The 21,789-nt window shown below is 47.1% G+C and overlaps 1 protein-coding gene across 3 annotated transcripts in view; it reads left to right on the top strand.

Moving 5' to 3' along the window:
• Window positions 1-21,789, top strand: part of rell2 (RELT like 2) — a 57,575-nt gene that overhangs the window by 23,526 nt on the left and 12,260 nt on the right. Inside the window, exon 1 of one of the 3 annotated variants that reach the window (XM_037461345.2) lies at window positions 18,593-18,728. The exons of the other annotated variants lie outside the window; for them this stretch is intronic. The gene's annotated coding sequence lies outside the window, so the exon portion shown is untranslated. Of the gene's footprint in view, window positions 1-18,592; window positions 18,729-21,789 lie in introns of those variants that run through there. 3 annotated transcript variants of the gene reach the window in all.

Below are 21,789 nucleotides of genomic sequence, written 5' to 3' on the forward strand. Positions count from 1 at the left end.
GGATCACCAGAGGCCGTAGAGAGTGCACTCTTCAAGAGACTCGACGCGTTCCCCACAATACATAATAAAGATCCTCAGAAGTTGAGAGAGCTGGGAGATCTGTTGATGGAGGTTCTTTCCGCCAAGGCTGAGGGAGATCTGCCGGGCCTAGCCTTCCTGGATACTTCCCGTGGCGTTAACCCCATTGCACAAAAGTTACCCTATAACCTGCAGGAGAAATGGATAAACGAAGGCACGCGGTACAAGCAACAGAACAGAGTACCATTTCCACCATTTCTCTTCTTTGTGGACTTTGTCTGCCATCAAGCAACCACTAGGAATGACCCTAGCTTTGACCTCACCACGTTCAACACGGCCCCGTCCAAATCAGACAAGCCTTCCCCCAAACAAAGCAACCAGAGAGCACCTATTTCAGTCCATAAAACCGAGGTGTATTATCCCTCTAATGCCGAGAGGACTGAAAAGAAGACCGAGGAGCCCGATAGGCAGTGCCCCATACATAGGAAGCCTCACCCTCTGCAAAGATGTCGCAGTTTTAGAGGGAAATCTCTTGAAGACCGAAAGGCTTTTCTCAAAGACAACGGGATATGTTTCAGATGTTGCGCATCAACATCACATCTTGCCAGAAACTGCAAGGTCAGTGTGAAATGCTCAGAGTGTGAGAGTGAAGGTCACAACACAGCTTTACATCCTGGACCTCCGCCCTGGATCGTTAAGACCACAGACCCTGCCATAGAGCATGGCGGGGAGGAACAAAGTGTTCCCGCGGACATTGCAGCCCTGTGTACGAGCGTCTGTGGTGGAGACCTAAGTGGCAGGTCGTGCTCCAAGATCTGTCTTGTTAAAGTCTTTAAATCAAGTCGCCCAGACAGAGCAGTAAGCCTATACGCTATCCTCGACGACCAAAGTAACAGGTCATTGGCTCGGCCAGAGTTCTTTGACCTCTTCAAGGAAGAAGGGCCCAGGTCGCCTTACTCCCTGAAGACATGTGCAGGAGTGACAGAGACAGCTGGAAGACGGGCAAGTGATTACCAAATCAAATCTCTGGATGGTCAGTTGTGTCTACCTCTCCCTACACTCATCGAATGTAATCAGATCCCTAACAATAGATCAGAAATCCCCACTCCAGATTCTGCACTTCACCATGCTCACCTTACATCTGTAGCTCATCAGATTCCTGAACTCGACCACAAAGCTCCTATCTTGCTTCTTCTAGGAAGGGACATCATAAGAGTGCACAAGGTTAGGGAACAGATCAACGGGCCCCACGACGCGCCCTATGCTCAGAGGCTCGACTTAGGGTGGGTCATCGTTGGAGATGTCTGTTTGGGAAACGTTCATAAACCATCCATCGTGAACACCTTCTTTACAAGCACGCTAGAGAATGGTCGCCCATCTCTCTTTCAACCTTGTCCCAACCGGCTCCTCATCAAAGAAAGATACAGCGACTCTCTGTCAAAAGACCTCATCGGGGGATACTTCAGAGATGATACCGACTGTGACAAAGAGGAGAATCACCTCGGGTGTACGGTATTCCAAAGGACGAAAGACGATAATAAAACGTCTCTCTCGATTGAAGACAAGGCCTTCCTAAAGATAATGGAACAAGGACTTCAGAAGGATGATGCTAACTACTGGGTAGCACCCCTCCCCTTCAAGTCACAGAGACGACGCCTTCCCAACAATCGAGCACAAGCACTAAAACGTCTCTCTGCACTCAAGCGCAACTTCGGCAGGAAACCAGAAATGAGAGACCATTTCCTTTCATTCATGGAAAAAATATTCCAAAATGACCATGCGGAGATTGCTCCTCCTCTGAAGGAAGAAGAAGAACGTTGGTACCTCCCAACCTTTGGCGTCTACCACCCGAAGAAACCAGGTCAGATTCGGGTGGTATTCGATTCCAGCGCACAATATGAAGGGGTTTCGCTGAATGATGTACTTTTAACAGGTCCAGATCTTAACAACACCCTTCTCGGAGTCCTGATTCGTTTCAGAAAAGAGTCCATTGCGGTTACAGCGGATATACAGCAAATGTTTCACTCCTTTCTGGTCAGAGAGGAGGACAGGGACTTCTTGAGATTCCTTTGGTTTGAGGATAACGACCTTCACAAGGACATCATTGAATACCGGATGAAAGTGCACGTTTTTGGCAACAGCCCCTCTCCAGCTGTCGCTATCTACGGCCTTAAACGTTCAGCGCAAGATGGCGAGGCTGACTTTGGGTTGGATGTCAAGCAGTTTATAGACCGTGATTTCTACGTGGACGATGGCTTGAAGTCACTGCCCTCTGAAGAAGCTGCCATCAGCTTGCTCAAAAGAACACAAGAAACACTTGCCTGCTCGAACCTCAGGTTACATAAAATCGCATCAAATAGCAGCGAAGTAATGAGAGCCTTTCCCTCCCAAGACTACGCAAACAACTTGAAGGATCTGGAGCTTGGCACAGACACGTTGCCAACGCAACGTAGCCTTGGAATCATTTGGGAGCTCGAGACGGATACGTTTACATTTCAGGTTGTAGACGAAGATAAGCCATACACTCGTCGGGGTGTCCTGTCTACAGTTAACAGTCTATACGACCCCCTGGGATTTGTTGCCCCAGTTACCATCCAAGGCAAAGCTATCCTTCGTGAGCTCACCATGGAAGTGGGCGACTGGGACTCCCCATTACCTCCTGATAAAGGGAAGCTGTGGACAGCATGGAAAGCCTCCATATCCCAAGAACATATGCACCAGTGTCCCTCTCTGAAGCTCAACGGCGAGTACTTTGTATCTTCTGTGATGCTTCTATCAAAGCAATAGCCGCAGTTGCCTATATCAAAGCCACAGATGCTGACGGAGAACGCCACGTAGGGTTTGTTCTAGGTAAGGCAAAACTTGCTCCACGACCAGAACATACAATACCGAGATTGGAGCTGTGTGCAGCAGTGTTGGCAGTGGAGTTAGCCGAGCTCGTCACCTCAGAAATAAATGTTGACCCGGATGCCGTACATTTCTACACGGACAGCAAGGTCGTGTTAGGCTACATCTACAATGAGACTAGACGGTTCTACGTCTACGTAAGCAATAGAGTACAGCGCATACGAAGATCAACGCGGCCCGAACAGTGGCACTATGTCCCCACCGAGCTCAACCCAGCAGATTATGCAACGAGAGCAGTCCCCGCAGCTCAATTAAAGGATACCACATGGCTGACAGGGCCAGCCTTTTTGACAAACCACGAACCTAGTCTTTCCAAGGAGGATATCTCTGAAGTTGCAGATCCAAAATTGGATCCAGAAGTTCGACCTCAAGTGTCTACTCTGAGCACTGCTGCCTCAAACGCCCAGCTTGGATCACGACGCTTCGAGAAGTTTTCAAGCTGGAGGCCATTGACTCATGCTGTTACTCGCTTGATCCACGTGGCTCGACTCTTCAAGAAAACATCAGCATTAGGACCAAGTAAATGCAAAGGCTGGCATTACTGCCAGGCGGCATACACTGTGGAGGAGCTCTCTAAATCCAAAGATCTCATTATTCGTACAGTGCAGCAGGAGAACTATGCCGCAGAGCTTGAATGCTTGGAGAACCAGGAAGAAATCCCAGAAAACAGCACTCTTAAGAAACTGGATCCATTCATCGATAGTAATGGCTTATTGAGAGTCGGAGGCCGGATCACAGAGGCAGAATTGGAAATTGATGAAAAGAACCCCCTAATAATTCCTGGTAACCACCACATCACAAGGTTACTTGTGCGTCACCACCATGAACAGACACGTCATCAAGGGCGCCTTTTTACAGAGGGTGCTATTCGCACTGCTGGCCTGTGGATAGTTGGAATGAGAAGACAAGTAAGCAGCGTCATCTACAAGTGTGTCACATGCCGCAAACTCCGTGGCACATTCCTCTCCCAGAAAATGGCCAATTTACCTGCAGATAGGCTAAGCATCGAGCCTCCCTTCACGAATGTTGGTTTGGACGTGTTTGGGCCCTGGTCCATTCTCGCACGGAAAACAAGAGGTGGCCACTCTAACAAAAAACGTTGGGCAGTGATCTTTACCTGTCTGAGCATAAGGGCAGTGCACTTTGAGGTCATTGAGTCTTTGGATACTTCAAGCTTTGTAAATGCCCTCAGACGGTTCATTTCCATCCGCGGTCCAGTGAAACATATCCGCTCGGATAGAGGCACCAATTTCATCGGGGCCTGTAAGGAGCTCAAGGTCCCATCAAACGTAGATAGTTTCCGTGTGACGAGGTACCTAGCTGAACAGGGCTGCACATGGACATTTAACCCACCTCACTCCTCTCACATGGGCGGCGTATGGGAGAGGATGATAGGCATAGCCCGGAGAATCATGGATTCCATGTTCCAGCAAGAAAGATCCTCAAAGCTCACTCACGAGACTCTCGCGACTCTTCTGGCAGAAGTAGCAGCCATCATAAACGCTAGACCCTTGGGTCCAATATCCGTTGATCCTGCGGATCCAATGATACTCACCCCTTCTACTCTTCTCACGCAGAAGGTGGGCCCTTTTCCTGCTCCTTCCGGTCAGTTTGACACTAAGGATCTCTATAAGCGGCACTGGCGTCAGGTTCAAGTCCTTGCAGATGTTTTCTGGAACAAATGGAGAAAGCAGTACCTTTCTACATTGCAGACTCGAAGTAAATGGCATTCCAGCAAGCCAAACATTGATGCTGGAAGTATTGTCCTTGTGAAAGACTCCCAAGCCGAAAGGAATGAATGGCCAATGGCATTGGTCACTAAGGTATTCCCAAGCAAAGATAGGAAGGTCCGCAGTGTGGAGATCAAGATCTCCAAACAAGATGGAACCAAGCTCTTCCTTAGGCCTGTCACCGACTTAGTCCTCCTGCTCTCCGAAGAAGACTACAAGAGCCAGTAGTGACTTTCAAACACTGTTCTTCTGGAGTTAAGTGTATGGGTGTTATCCATGGATACCAGGCGGGGAGTGTTCTGTCCCCATCAGCACATTAGTTCACTTAAATGTTTCATTGCTGGCAGTAGTCGCTTTACATGCGTCTGTTTCTTTAAGAACTGTGGGACTGTTGCACCATGGGATTTAGTCAGGAAGTTGAATGTGATCAGGACAGCCTCACGTTTTGCGTTATCTCTCCATACTGTACACGTCAATCTTCCACGCTCCATGCCTTTGGTAGCATTCTCGGTATGTAAAATAGACACCAACATACTGTACCTATATATTAAGTGTTGCCAGTAGGTTTGATGTGCATATTGGGCTGAGGGTGTAGTGGGCTAGTTTGCCTCTGTTATCATGGGTTGTGCTACATGTGCTATATTTGGATAAACAATGCGGGTTATGTTACGTACATTGTGTAGCAATGCATTACATATTTCTTTTGGTTTAGCTTGAATGTTAGCTACTGTGTGTACAACCGCATTGCATTGGTATGTAGTGATATTGTATTTTTACAACTGCCATTGTATAATATTTGCAACTCTTTAATATGTAAGTAACAGGTAATCTTGTTTCATTTCCCAGTTTCACCCTTTCTAATTCAAATAAACGGAGTTAAGACGATCCTACTCTCCAGTGTTTGATGCGGGAAGGTGTTTAGCTGCTGGTCAGATTGCACAGGGCTACGTGCATGCAGGACAAGACAGTGAAACGAGAGCTTTCTAGCGGGCTGGACAACAAGGTTGAGCTGATTGGAGTTACCGCCTCTATGTTACAGCTAAGAGAGAAGGCTACAACTAGAGCAACGTTAACACAGGCAACCTCATCTATTGCCACGACATGGAAGATAAACCAGCAACCACGTTTGAGACCAGGTCCGCCGCCTCATGCTCTGGGAAAAGCTCAAGCACTTCATCAACAAGTAAAGCAGCAGCCATTGCACGTGCTAAGGCAGAAGCAGCAAAAGCACGAGTTGCATTCGCTGAAAAGGAAATGCAAATGAAGATAGAGAGGGCCCGCTTAGATGCGTCACTAGACATATTGAAAATGGAAAAAGAAGCAGCAGCTGCCATTGCCGAGGCAGAGGTCCTCGAGGCAGCCGCAGACACCGATGGGGAAAAACGCAGCTGCAAAATAGACCTCCTACTCAAGCCTAAAGATCCTGAAGAGCGTACCTCCGAATATGTACTTCAACATTCCGTATCACACAGAAGCCTTCAGTCAATGCCAGAAATGGAACCCATTAGTGAGTACGGGTTAAGATATGCAACTTCTATGCCGCATCAAGATAGAGTCGTTCCAGCTCCACACATTAACCAAGCGAAAGACGACAACACCCTCCTTCCAAGTAATGTTCCTACACAACAGGCAGTGAAGGTTGAACATAGAACAGACCAGACCAATACTGCTAAAGGGAAAGAGAATGATGGTTGGATCAGGAGAGGAGGAATACATGACCGCAACCATCCACCAGCTCCCCACCACAGCACTCCATTAGCAGGTGACCCACACGACAGTCAAGGCATGACAAACTTTGTGAGGTTCTTTGCTCGCCGTGAACTTGTTAGCACTGGACTACTACAGTTCGACGATCGTCCTGAAAGCTTCAGAGCCTGGCGAGCTTCATTCCTCAATGCAATCAGAGGCCTAGACCTGTCAGCTGGGGAGGAGATGGACCTCTTAGTCAAATGGCTAGGACACGAGTCTGCTGGACATGCAAGGCGGATCAGGGCGGTTAATGTAAACCACCCTGAAAGAGGTCTTGCAATGGTGTGGGAAAGACTGGAGCAGTGTTATGGATCACCAGAGGCCGTAGAGAGTGCACTCTTCAAGAGACTCGACGCGTTCCCCACAATACATAATAAAGATCCTCAGAAGTTGAGAGAGCTGGGAGATCTGTTGATGGAGGTTCTTTCCGCCAAGGCTGAGGGAGATCTGCCGGGCCTAGCCTTCCTGGATACTTCCCGTGGCGTTAACCCCATTGCACAAAAGTTACCCTATAACCTGCAGGAGAAATGGATAAACGAAGGCACGCGGTACAAGCAACAGAACAGAGTACCATTTCCACCATTTCTCTTCTTTGTGGACTTTGTCTGCCATCAAGCAACCACTAGGAATGACCCTAGCTTTGACCTCACCACGTTCAACACGGCCCCGTCCAAATCAGACAAGCCTTCCCCCAAACAAAGCAACCAGAGAGCACCTATTTCAGTCCATAAAACCGAGGTGTATTATCCCTCTAATGCCGAGAGGACTGAAAAGAAGACCGAGGAGCCCGATAGGCAGTGCCCCATACATAGGAAGCCTCACCCTCTGCAAAGATGTCGCAGTTTTAGAGGGAAATCTCTTGAAGACCGAAAGGCTTTTCTCAAAGACAACGGGATATGTTTCAGATGTTGCGCATCAACATCACATCTTGCCAGAAACTGCAAGGTCAGTGTGAAATGCTCAGAGTGTGAGAGTGAAGGTCACAACACAGCTTTACATCCTGGACCTCCGCCCTGGATCGTTAAGACCACAGACCCTGCCATAGAGCATGGCGGGGAGGAACAAAGTGTTCCCGCGGACATTGCAGCCCTGTGTACGAGCGTCTGTGGTGGAGACCTAAGTGGCAGGTCGTGCTCCAAGATCTGTCTTGTTAAAGTCTTTAAATCAAGTCGCCCAGACAGAGCAGTAAGCCTATACGCTATCCTCGACGACCAAAGTAACAGGTCATTGGCTCGGCCAGAGTTCTTTGACCTCTTCAAGGAAGAAGGGCCCAGGTCGCCTTACTCCCTGAAGACATGTGCAGGAGTGACAGAGACAGCTGGAAGACGGGCAAGTGATTACCAAATCAAATCTCTGGATGGTCAGTTGTGTCTACCTCTCCCTACACTCATCGAATGTAATCAGATCCCTAACAATAGATCAGAAATCCCCACTCCAGATTCTGCACTTCACCATGCTCACCTTACATCTGTAGCTCATCAGATTCCTGAACTCGACCACAAAGCTCCTATCTTGCTTCTTCTAGGAAGGGACATCATAAGAGTGCACAAGGTTAGGGAACAGATCAACGGGCCCCACGACGCGCCCTATGCTCAGAGGCTCGACTTAGGGTGGGTCATCGTTGGAGATGTCTGTTTGGGAAACGTTCATAAACCATCCATCGTGAACACCTTCTTTACAAGCACGCTAGAGAATGGTCGCCCATCTCTCTTTCAACCTTGTCCCAACCGGCTCCTCATCAAAGAAAGATACAGCGACTCTCTGTCAAAAGACCTCATCGGGGGATACTTCAGAGATGATACCGACTGTGACAAAGAGGAGAATCACCTCGGGTGTACGGTATTCCAAAGGACGAAAGACGATAATAAAACGTCTCTCTCGATTGAAGACAAGGCCTTCCTAAAGATAATGGAACAAGGACTTCAGAAGGATGATGCTAACTACTGGGTAGCACCCCTCCCCTTCAAGTCACAGAGACGACGCCTTCCCAACAATCGAGCACAAGCACTAAAACGTCTCTCTGCACTCAAGCGCAACTTCGGCAGGAAACCAGAAATGAGAGACCATTTCCTTTCATTCATGGAAAAAATATTCCAAAATGACCATGCGGAGATTGCTCCTCCTCTGAAGGAAGAAGAAGAACGTTGGTACCTCCCAACCTTTGGCGTCTACCACCCGAAGAAACCAGGTCAGATTCGGGTGGTATTCGATTCCAGCGCACAATATGAAGGGGTTTCGCTGAATGATGTACTTTTAACAGGTCCAGATCTTAACAACACCCTTCTCGGAGTCCTGATTCGTTTCAGAAAAGAGTCCATTGCGGTTACAGCGGATATACAGCAAATGTTTCACTCCTTTCTGGTCAGAGAGGAGGACAGGGACTTCTTGAGATTCCTTTGGTTTGAGGATAACGACCTTCACAAGGACATCATTGAATACCGGATGAAAGTGCACGTTTTTGGCAACAGCCCCTCTCCAGCTGTCGCTATCTACGGCCTTAAACGTTCAGCGCAAGATGGCGAGGCTGACTTTGGGTTGGATGTCAAGCAGTTTATAGACCGTGATTTCTACGTGGACGATGGCTTGAAGTCACTGCCCTCTGAAGAAGCTGCCATCAGCTTGCTCAAAAGAACACAAGAAACACTTGCCTGCTCGAACCTCAGGTTACATAAAATCGCATCAAATAGCAGCGAAGTAATGAGAGCCTTTCCCTCCCAAGACTACGCAAACAACTTGAAGGATCTGGAGCTTGGCACAGACACGTTGCCAACGCAACGTAGCCTTGGAATCATTTGGGAGCTCGAGACGGATACGTTTACATTTCAGGTTGTAGACGAAGATAAGCCATACACTCGTCGGGGTGTCCTGTCTACAGTTAACAGTCTATACGACCCCCTGGGATTTGTTGCCCCAGTTACCATCCAAGGCAAAGCTATCCTTCGTGAGCTCACCATGGAAGTGGGCGACTGGGACTCCCCATTACCTCCTGATAAAGGGAAGCTGTGGACAGCATGGAAAGCCTCCATATCCCAAGAACATATGCACCAGTGTCCCTCTCTGAAGCTCAACGGCGAGTACTTTGTATCTTCTGTGATGCTTCTATCAAAGCAATAGCCGCAGTTGCCTATATCAAAGCCACAGATGCTGACGGAGAACGCCACGTAGGGTTTGTTCTAGGTAAGGCAAAACTTGCTCCACGACCAGAACATACAATACCGAGATTGGAGCTGTGTGCAGCAGTGTTGGCAGTGGAGTTAGCCGAGCTCGTCACCTCAGAAATAAATGTTGACCCGGATGCCGTACATTTCTACACGGACAGCAAGGTCGTGTTAGGCTACATCTACAATGAGACTAGACGGTTCTACGTCTACGTAAGCAATAGAGTACAGCGCATACGAAGATCAACGCGGCCCGAACAGTGGCACTATGTCCCCACCGAGCTCAACCCAGCAGATTATGCAACGAGAGCAGTCCCCGCAGCTCAATTAAAGGATACCACATGGCTGACAGGGCCAGCCTTTTTGACAAACCACGAACCTAGTCTTTCCAAGGAGGATATCTCTGAAGTTGCAGATCCAAAATTGGATCCAGAAGTTCGACCTCAAGTGTCTACTCTGAGCACTGCTGCCTCAAACGCCCAGCTTGGATCACGACGCTTCGAGAAGTTTTCAAGCTGGAGGCCATTGACTCATGCTGTTACTCGCTTGATCCACGTGGCTCGACTCTTCAAGAAAACATCAGCATTAGGACCAAGTAAATGCAAAGGCTGGCATTACTGCCAGGCGGCATACACTGTGGAGGAGCTCTCTAAATCCAAAGATCTCATTATTCGTACAGTGCAGCAGGAGAACTATGCCGCAGAGCTTGAATGCTTGGAGAACCAGGAAGAAATCCCAGAAAACAGCACTCTTAAGAAACTGGATCCATTCATCGATAGTAATGGCTTATTGAGAGTCGGAGGCCGGATCACAGAGGCAGAATTGGAAATTGATGAAAAGAACCCCCTAATAATTCCTGGTAACCACCACATCACAAGGTTACTTGTGCGTCACCACCATGAACAGACACGTCATCAAGGGCGCCTTTTTACAGAGGGTGCTATTCGCACTGCTGGCCTGTGGATAGTTGGAATGAGAAGACAAGTAAGCAGCGTCATCTACAAGTGTGTCACATGCCGCAAACTCCGTGGCACATTCCTCTCCCAGAAAATGGCCAATTTACCTGCAGATAGGCTAAGCATCGAGCCTCCCTTCACGAATGTTGGTTTGGACGTGTTTGGGCCCTGGTCCATTCTCGCACGGAAAACAAGAGGTGGCCACTCTAACAAAAAACGTTGGGCAGTGATCTTTACCTGTCTGAGCATAAGGGCAGTGCACTTTGAGGTCATTGAGTCTTTGGATACTTCAAGCTTTGTAAATGCCCTCAGACGGTTCATTTCCATCCGCGGTCCAGTGAAACATATCCGCTCGGATAGAGGCACCAATTTCATCGGGGCCTGTAAGGAGCTCAAGGTCCCATCAAACGTAGATAGTTTCCGTGTGACGAGGTACCTAGCTGAACAGGGCTGCACATGGACATTTAACCCACCTCACTCCTCTCACATGGGCGGCGTATGGGAGAGGATGATAGGCATAGCCCGGAGAATCATGGATTCCATGTTCCAGCAAGAAAGATCCTCAAAGCTCACTCACGAGACTCTCGCGACTCTTCTGGCAGAAGTAGCAGCCATCATAAACGCTAGACCCTTGGGTCCAATATCCGTTGATCCTGCGGATCCAATGATACTCACCCCTTCTACTCTTCTCACGCAGAAGGTGGGCCCTTTTCCTGCTCCTTCCGGTCAGTTTGACACTAAGGATCTCTATAAGCGGCACTGGCGTCAGGTTCAAGTCCTTGCAGATGTTTTCTGGAACAAATGGAGAAAGCAGTACCTTTCTACATTGCAGACTCGAAGTAAATGGCATTCCAGCAAGCCAAACATTGATGCTGGAAGTATTGTCCTTGTGAAAGACTCCCAAGCCGAAAGGAATGAATGGCCAATGGCATTGGTCACTAAGGTATTCCCAAGCAAAGATAGGAAGGTCCGCAGTGTGGAGATCAAGATCTCCAAACAAGATGGAACCAAGCTCTTCCTTAGGCCTGTCACCGACTTAGTCCTCCTGCTCTCCGAAGAAGACTACAAGAGCCAGTAGTGACTTTCAAACACTGTTCTTCTGGAGTTAAGTGTATGGGTGTTATCCATGGATACCAGGCGGGGAGTGTTCTGTCCCCATCAGCACATTAGTTCACTTAAATGTTTCATTGCTGGCAGTAGTCGCTTTACATGCGTCTGTTTCTTTAAGAACTGTGGGACTGTTGCACCATGGGATTTAGTCAGGAAGTTGAATGTGATCAGGACAGCCTCACGTTTTGCGTTATCTCTCCATACTGTACACGTCAATCTTCCACGCTCCATGCCTTTGGTAGCATTCTCGGTATGTAAAATAGACACCAACATACTGTACCTATATATTAAGTGTTGCCAGTAGGTTTGATGTGCATATTGGGCTGAGGGTGTAGTGGGCTAGTTTGCCTCTGTTATCATGGGTTGTGCTACATGTGCTATATTTGGATAAACAATGCGGGTTATGTTACGTACATTGTGTAGCAATGCATTACATATTTCTTTTGGTTTAGCTTGAATGTTAGCTACTGTGTGTACAACCGCATTGCATTGGTATGTAGTGATATTGTATTTTTACAACTGCCATTGTATAATATTTGCAACTCTTTAATATGTAAGTAACAGGTAATCTTGTTTCATTTCCCAGTTTCACCCTTTCTAATTCAAATAAACGGAGTTAAGACGATCCTACTCTCCAGTGTTTGATGCGGGAAGGTGTTTAGCTGCTGGTCAGATTGCACAGGGCTACGTGCATGCAGGACAAGACAATATTCATGCTTTGCCTGGTCTGTCCATAATAAACACCAAGCAAGCCACTTTTGCAATTTGTGTTTTCTTAATGAAGTTTGGATCTATCAATCAGGTCTCCAACAATACTCAAAATAACATAATCCATACAATACATGGATACAGCAGACATGTTTTTTTTTATACACATACGTATCCACATACTATATAACTTACTATGGAAACTCACCAGAAATTATATGTATTATTCATGAGAGCATGTCACGACGCGGGGTGCGAGGGCAAGGAGGGAGGACTCAGACGCAGAGTTAATGAAAAAACAAAAGGACTTTAATAGTCATAAACACAAAATAAAAATCGCTCCAGCCAAAAAGGGGAGGAAGGAGGAAGGAGGGGAAAACAAAACAGACAAAAAACCAAGGACCTGGACTTGAAAATACGAGCGACTTACTTGACATGACATGACACCACACAAGACAAGAGACTCACAGGGCTTAAATACACAAGGGAGGTGCAGGTGATTGGACACAGGTGGAAACGATCAGGCACGGCAGACAATCACAAGGGAAGACAGGACAAGGCAAGAAGTGAAGTCACCCAGGAACACAAGAGACATGAAAACTACAAAATAAGACATAGAGCAGACCCAAACCGTGACAGAGCATCTGTTAAGCCATATCAATAAACAACTCATACTATTAGCGCCTACAGTATCTTCAATACAACTCAGTGTTTTCTGTGTTGCAGATATCTTGCTACTGGTGACTTCTATGGGACCATTGCCAATTGAATTGTTATACCAATTGAATATAACAATTGTCACCCAATTTGAAAACTCTTTCCTTAAATGGGGGAAATAAAAAGGAAGAAACCTCAACAGGAGGAACTTTGAATCAACTCTGATAATAATGTATCTGATTAGTGTCCACAGGATATTTAAATAATTATTGGGCCAAGGGCTAGGTTCGTTGGGAGAGGTTGGAAGATAAAAATGGAAACACACAAAGGAAATGGGGACACTGAATGATTTGATTTCAAAGATTGTTTTGACCGTATGAAAATAGGAGAAAACACTCTAGTGTTAGGTGTAAAATAAGTTTAGGAAGCCATTGTATCTGGCTAGTTAGTTCAACATTAGTATAACATTGAGACTGTGACTGAGTAGGTTTTTAAAACTCCATGTGCCTGAAAAATGGGGAGTAGTCCTGTTTGTTCAGCTCACATGTCAGTTGCTGCTCTTTCCCATGGGCGATTGGGTAGCGGGGTAGTCATGAGAGGTGTTTTTGCTTATTCCAGGCCAGCACACGCTACACCTGGCACTTGACTATGGCTTGATGCTTGTAATATCTCAGACGTTGAGTTGTTTGGTGACCCCAGACAGGTTTGGCAGGTGTCTAAGTAGTGTATCATACCGAGGATCCTTGTCAGATCAGTGACATTGTTTTGTGGTTCCTTTGGTACTGACACACACCTCGCTGTAGTCACACTATAGCAGGGGTCTTCAAATAAAATGTGATGAGGTCCAGTTAGAAAAAAATTCTAGAAGCAAAGCTCAGGAAGATCATATTGAGACTACTATTCTGCGTCACGTGCGGCATGTTGTGTTCAAAAATGAAGAAACTCTGGATGGAAAAATGTAATAAACAAAAAGGAGGATCTTCCAGTTTCTGCAATCCACAGGCCACAGAGTGGTTCAATGACTACCGCATAGTGACTGTCTCCCCAACAAATCTAGATGGGTGGCTATAGGTATTTATACAGGTCAGTAAAGCTGTGAAAGGCAGTGTCCTCACCCCTGGGCATGTGCAGTATGATCTGACTGCCGTCTGATTGGTAGCACAGTGATCAGAATCCCAAAGCTGCACAGGGGACGGATATGTAAGCGTCCATAAAATTGTTTTATCAATCTTCGAGGCAGGGCTGGACTGGGACAAAAAAAGGGCCCTGGCATTTTTGCTCAGACCGGCCCACCACAATCGGTCGGACACAACCACCAACCAGTACACAATCCTTGCGATCCCTGTAGATATGCATATCTACTGTTCCGTTCCCAAAAACCCATACAAAGCTGAGAAATACTGTAAGTACCATGGACCAGTTTACAATTGCCAAAATGTCGGTATCAGACAGTTGATGGACCCCATTGACTTCCATAGTAGGAAAAGAAAATACTATGGAAGTCAATGGGGTCCATCAACTGTCTGATTACCGACATTCTTCAAAACATCTTTCTTTTTGTTTAGCAGGATAAAGAAATTCATACAGGTTTGAAACAACTTGGGGGTGAGTAAGTGATGACACAATTTTCATTTTTGGGTGAACTATCCCTTTAAAGAGAACAAACTTTAAATAATATGACACCAAACAACATTTACCTCTAATTGTTGAGATACTTCCCATAAAAAACCTATACAAATTACTCACACAAAACGTCCTGATAATAATATATATATAAAATTTAGAATTTTCACTTGCCGTAATATTGCATATTGATGATATTGGAAATCCAGAAGAAACATTAGAAAATATCTAGTTGAATATACAGCTTTCAAAATGCAAAACGGGTTTTTAACCCCCAAATAACATACGTTAGCTACCTCTTCTAATGTGTAACTCGTTGTGGGCGAGTAATAATTAAAATAATCAAATGGCATCATTTAAGTTTTTTTCTAGAGAAGAAGGGCCGTCGACGGCCGTTATGAGTTTTAAATGGTTAGATTAGAATATCCCAAGTTGCAATTCAATAAGTGAACTCTCAACTCTGATAGCTACAAAAAGAGTGCAAAATAGCTTATGCTGTGTTATTTGACTTTAGCTGAGTGGCCATTGCAGTAACTTTTAAGTGACAATTTGACAGATGACAACCTGTTACTCAGACTTTATAATAGCAACAACCGACAACGATTATGTTTGTTGCCTTATTATAATATTCATTAATTTAGGTAACTGTTAAATCGTCATCATCCACACACACTATCCTCATGCACGCGCCCTGATTAACACTCCCTCCCTGTTCATGTAGCTACCTGCTTGCTTACCGTTTCAATTACACTCTCCTGCTCACTCTGTCCCTCCTTGACTTCACTGTCAGACTCAGACACCTGCTGCACCTTCTCCTCTGCTGCCTGCGAGCCGCAAGCACCGCTATCGCTATGGCTAGTCACCTCTCCTCATCCATGTGCTATGTTCACCTGCTGTTTCTGTAGGGTTGCCAACCGTCCCGTATTACCCGGGACATCCCGAATTATGGGCAATTTTGATTTGTCCCGGCCGGGACAGCTCCAGTCCCGATTTCCAATCACAGCCTGCTAAGTCAATGATGCGCGAAAAACTCCCGGTTGTTGTGAAGTTGTGACGCATCAGACCAGTGTGTGCGCGGGTGCCGGGTGAGAGCTGTCCTATCTGTTGAAATGAGCAGTGAGGCTGCAGCTGCAAAGAGAAGATTGTGCAAGCCCGGCCGCCGACCGCTAGCAGCCCCGTCAGCCCGTGAAAGTGTCCCTGATTTGGGGTTTGGAGAGTTGGCAACCCTATGTTTCTGCAACATGTCGTCAGGTTCTGTAGTAGTTTTGACAACTGAAGCTACATCACTAAACAGTCAAGGTTTGGGTCCTCTTCCTGTCTTATTTTGTAGTTTTCTTGTCTCTCGTGTGTCTGGGTGAGCTTCACTTCCTGTCCTGTCCTGTGATTGCCTGAGTGTTCCCACCTGTGTCCAATCACCTGCACCTCCCTTGTGTATTTAATAGAGATGAGCCGGATACGGATAAAGCACTTTTGCCGAGTACAAGCATTATACAAGTAATACCTGTCAATAGCTGTGCTCGGATTGAATAAAAGTCCTCACTGGGTAGCTGTCTGTGTCTGCGTTCTGTGATTGGCTGGTAGTCACAGCGCCCCTCCCCTACACACATACTGTCTGTGTTGCTGTGTCCCGCTCGGCTCACTCACACACAGAACACTGAGAAGTGAACAGCTCTCTCTCCCTCTCTGTCGTCAGGTTCACCATAAATTTAAAGGATTTCTTCGGCTTCAGATTATTTTTTTTTACTTCGGTTGTTAACTAGTAGAGTTTAGGTAAACGTGGGGTTTATTAAGACGTGGTTCGTAAGAATGCGACTTGCGTTGCGTCTGTCGGAGATTTTTTTTTTCTTCATTTGGCTCGAACCAGTTTTTATTTTTTTTGCCCGGTATGCCAGATTACCAGTCCAGCCCTGCTTCGAGGCCCACATCGGGTTTGCTTTTGGAGACTGCATGATGAGAACTGCTGATATCAGGATAGACAAGTGAATAATTAGTAGTTAACATATTATTATGCCAGATTACGAAGAGGGTGTGACTCTGCACTTACAGTGACAGTTGTTACAGAATATTTGCCTCTGGTGAATACGAGTTTAACAGTACGACTGAACAAGTTCAGCGTAAAAGGATTATCTTCCTGTCTGAACTTTAGCTAGAACCTCATTTCAATCAGGAGAAACCAGTGATTGATTAGTTGTTAACATGTATTATGCCAGATGATGCGCTTGCGAGTTACACAGAAAATATTTGGGGTATGTGCTCAACGAGGGAATTTAAGCTTGCGCTGTGTTTGCCCTGAGTGGCAGCCATATATGAGCCATATTTGAGCCATATATGTACATGTATGAATCCCCAAAAGCAAGAAGGGTAAAACAGCAATCTGTTCCCCCAAAATAAGTATTACTTACTAAGCTGTATTTGAATGCCCTCTAGTGCAGACTGCTGAGAGATGAGGCATGAAAGAAACATTCATACAGCAATTAAAGTTAGGTGGATCCCAGTGGACCCCTCTCACCCCGGGCATTAACTGTTTGTTCCCCTTCCATCCAGCAGGAGGCTGAGGTCCATCAGGACTAAGACCTCCTGCCACACCAACAGTTTCTTCCCTTCGGCAGTCGGGCTCATCAACAGAGCCTGGGGCCCCCCCTGACTGACTCTCACTCTACATGTACATACACTGTCACTTTCACTTGTCACTTCAGTTTAGCTGGTGCGCTTCATCTTTATTTCTCAACTTACTAACTAACCCATAGCTTTAGCGTACTAACCCATAGCATATATTTTATTATACACCAACCGCCAAGTCAAATTCCAGGTATGTCAAACATATAATGGCAATTAACGTTTCCTGATTCCTCATCCTGATTGTGATGAAAGATGTTGCCATCCATGCTTATGGCTGCAGTGACCTGACATTAGCAATGGGATGGATCTAGTACGACTTTAATTGTCAGGGTAAGTCCATGGACAGAAGACAGGGAGGACTCAGGCACAGACTTCCAAAAATTATAGAACTTCATTCAAAGTAGTAGGGAGGGCAACACAGACTCACCAACAACGACTAACAATCCAACAAGGAGACAAGGAACACATCTTGTTTAAATATACTGGGAAGGTACAGGTGATTGGACACAATAGGAAATAATCAGCAACATGGCAGACAATCAAACTCACAGGGGAAAAAACACCGGGCAGGAAGTGAAATTAAGGGACATGAGAGGCAGGAAACTACAAAGTAAAACAGGAAATCACCTCACACCGTGACATTGATATACGTGACACGTATTAGAACACTGTGACAATTACTGGAGTAATGAGCATATAGTGGATTGGCTATGACCAAGTAAGTATCTGAAAAGCAAGGGATGAGTGCTACTTACCAGATCTGACTATATAACACCACTTACCCATTCTGATTGCTATGGTGCCACCAGAGAGGACACACTTTGTATGGTGATTCGAAGTGGCTAGAGGCTGGGCGCCCTGCCGTGATGACTGATATAACCGGCCATGGCAGCGAATGTGTGTCCTGCTTGTGCAGAGTGATGTAGCAATGGCTAACAGGCTTCAATACGCTGTTTTGAAGATGTTCCATGGTGAAGGCTAATGAGGGTGAAGTGCTGATAAGTGTGTGTGTGTGTGTGTGTGTGAGGGGCGTTATTGGACCGTGATAAACCACCGGGAGGGCAATACTGATAAGCTGCTTTATGTAAACGTATAGTCCCTGTGTGAATGGATATATTTTTTGTCAGCACATTTACAATTTCCCATTTACAGATGAAATGTTATGTGTAATGATCAAATAATTTATGTATATATACAAACACACACACACACACACACGTGTGGGCCGTCCGTTAAAGTAGAGTACGAGTTGTATTGCAATATTTGTTGTATTTGTGTCTCTAATCCTGTGTGGATATACAGAAATGGTGGCGCTAAGAGGAACCCCCCCTCCAGGAGGGGGAGGGGGGAGAGGTTTGAGCTCCTTATCCAACGCAGACATTTTTACATTGTTTATCAACCAAGTCTCAACAGCTTTTTTTCTGGGTTTTGTTGCCACACCATGTTGACTTTCACATCTTTGGATATGTCCATCGTTGACCAAAGGGAAAATGGTAAGAACCATCAATTTTCCAGCTATCAAGCATTATTTAAAACATAAAACAGACACATTTTTGAATTTTACAAGGCCAATGACTTTTTCTAAAAGACATATAGCTCTGGCAAAATTACGCAAATTGTATATTTAAAGTCTCTAAAAATCAGGACATTGAAAAAAGACAAATGGACTATTCAAGCACCTTGTTTAATATCTGTTAATGTTTGCTATGAGGTTTCCTTCTGTTCACTTCATTTTGTTAAGCAGACTACTAGATTAAATTCTTCGTGTTTTACTGTCTGCTGGGTCAATACCTTTTTCATTGTGTAAATTTCTTTTTGACAATTTAATTTACTTTGGAAAATGCGTTTTTTAATTGAAGGTCTAAATTTTACATTTACTGAGGGCCATGAAGTTATGTATTAATTAAGGCCCTTATCTTTTCATGTGCTAATCTCCTTATTTATACATTGCTAAACCCATTTGGCTCTAATCAAACTGTCAAACTGTACATTATTAATGTAATGCTGCTCATGCTTATTATTTCATTACAACCCAGGTTAGGTCTCTAAATTGATTTGTTAAAGCCAGCCAAATGCATTGTAGACATCATTTTTGTGTTGTGTGCAAATACCAAAGTCAAACCTGATTGCATTGAAAAAAAATGTACGGTATTTTTCCATAAAACTTTGAAAATCACACACACACATACAGTAATTTTAGCATAGAAATACTATGCTCTAACCATATACTAGCAGGATTCAAAATACAAATCCTTTATTGCAGTACAATGCAGTACAAAAACTGAACAGTCAGTACTGCACAAATGCATCCTCATCAGCAAAAATAAATACCACAGTAATAAAAGTGTTTCTACTGTAAACCAGTAAACAAAGTACGCCACTATCTGAATTGGGCAAGTAAGAGCTGGTGTTCATAAAAATGTTTTACCATGACGTTTAATCCTGTGAAGACCATTTTACATAGATGACAAATCAAAGTGGATTTGCAAACAAAAAGTAATAAACCCTGCAACGACTCATCATGGAGAAATAACACAAATAATAATTTTAAAAAAGGTGCAGTGATATCAGTGTGACAAGTTCACTGAGAGAGCCTGTTTTTCAGAGCGTGTGTGCTTTGTTGAGAAGCTTACCTCCATCCATTTCCATCCAAATCTTTTGGATAACCTTGAAAGTGTAGCGGAGGTCAGCAGGGTGCTAAGGTTGAACACATACAGTACATCAGTCCGAACAGCATAGCAACAGCTAATGGTAAGTTATCAAGATGCTGTAACACCTTCAAGAATAATACCAATGTCCTCTACTTCATCACTTGAAGCATGTTCTTAACATAGATCCCAACAGTGGTGTCTTCAATGGCCTCATTGATGGTGTTGTTACCCAGGCTTTGTATAAAACAGACGAAAGGTAAATAAACCAAAGTTAGCCAAAAGTTAGAGAAAATTTAGAAAATTTAAACATTTAATAAAATGTAGCTGTCACGCTCGCAGCTGAAGCAGGATGCAGGGAGGACTCAAGCGCAGAGTTTTTCCAGTTAAATTGCTCTTTATTCTCAAAAACCAACCAAAGACGTGCTCCAACGACGAAGTACATTTAGACAATGACGCGACAGGGGACAACAGGCACACAGGGCTTAAATACACAAGGGAGGTGCAGGTGATTGGACACAGGTGGAGACAATCACGCAATCACAAGACAAGGCAGGAAGTGAAGTTAACCCAGGACCACAAGAGACATGAAACTTCAAACTAAAACAGGAAGCGAAGCCAAACCGTGACAGAACCCCCCCCTTAAGGACCGGATTCCAGACGGTCCTAAAGGAGGGTGGAACCTAGAAAAACAGACAAGGGAGGGAGGGCGGGGAACCCAACAACCCCCGGCCACCCAGGGGACTCTAAGCGTCGGCGGCACGGTGTCGGGTCCCTCCGGCCGGGATGCCACGGCGCCCAGACTTCAGGGTCTCGGGGGGCCGGCCGCTACGGCGACCGTGCTTCAGGGTCTCGGGGGGCCGGCCGCTACGGCGACCGGGCTTCAGGGTCTCGGGGGGCCGGCCGCTACGGCGACCGGGCTTCAGGGTCTCGGGGGGCGCCGGGCGGTGCGGCTCCGGCGTCGTCGTGGCGGGGGGCGCCGGGCGGTGCGGCTCCGGCGTCGTCGTGGCGGGGGGCGCCGAGCTGTGCGGCTCCGGCGTCGTCGTGGCGGGGGGCGCCGAGCTGTGCGGCTGCGGCGTCGTCGTGGCGAGGATCACCGGGCTGAGCCCTGACCCCAATCCCCCTCCAAGGACCGGATTCCAGACGGTCCCCAGAGGGTGGGAAGGGGGGGTCATGGTCAGGCGCCGCGGGGCCGGGGGCGTGGTTCTCGGGGCAGGAACGGGCGCTGACGGGGTTCTCGGGGCAGGAACGGGCGCTGACGGGGTTCTCGGGGCAGGAACGGGCGCTGACGGGGTTCTCGGGGCAGGAACGGGCGCTGACGGGGTTCTCGGGGCAGGAACGGGCGCTGACGGGGTTCTCGGGGCAGGAACGGGCGCTGACGGGCGTCTTGGGGCCGGAACTGGCGCTGACGGGCGTCTCGGGGCCGGGACGGGCGCTGACGAGCGTCTCGGCGCAGGAACAGGCGCTGACGGGCGTCTCGGCGCAGGAACAGGCGCTGACGGGCGTCTCGGCGCAGGAACGGGCGCTGACGGGCGTCTCGGCGCAGGAACGGGCGCTGACGGGCGTCTCGGCGCAGGAACGGGCGCTGACGGGCGTCTCGGTGCAGGAACGGGCGCTGACGGGCGTCTCGGCGCAGGAACGGGCGCTGACGGGCGTCTCGGCGCAGGAACGGGCGCTGACGGGCGTCTCGGCGCAGGAACGGGCGCTGACGGGCGTCTCGGCGCAGGAACGGGCGCTGACGGGCGTCTCGGGGCCGGCACGGGCGCTGACGGGCGTCTGGGGGCCGGGACAGGCGGAGGCGAGGCTCTGGGTTCCGGAACGGGTGGAGGCGAGACTCTGGGGGCCGGGACAGGAGCCGGGACTGGGGGGTTCGAGGTCTCCTCCCCCCCCGGGCTCCCTTTCCTCG

This window comes from Pungitius pungitius, chromosome 2 (assembly GCF_949316345.1).
Source record: "Pungitius pungitius chromosome 2, fPunPun2.1, whole genome shotgun sequence".
In the NCBI taxonomy this organism is placed as follows: Eukaryota; Metazoa; Chordata; class Actinopteri; order Perciformes; family Gasterosteidae; genus Pungitius; species Pungitius pungitius.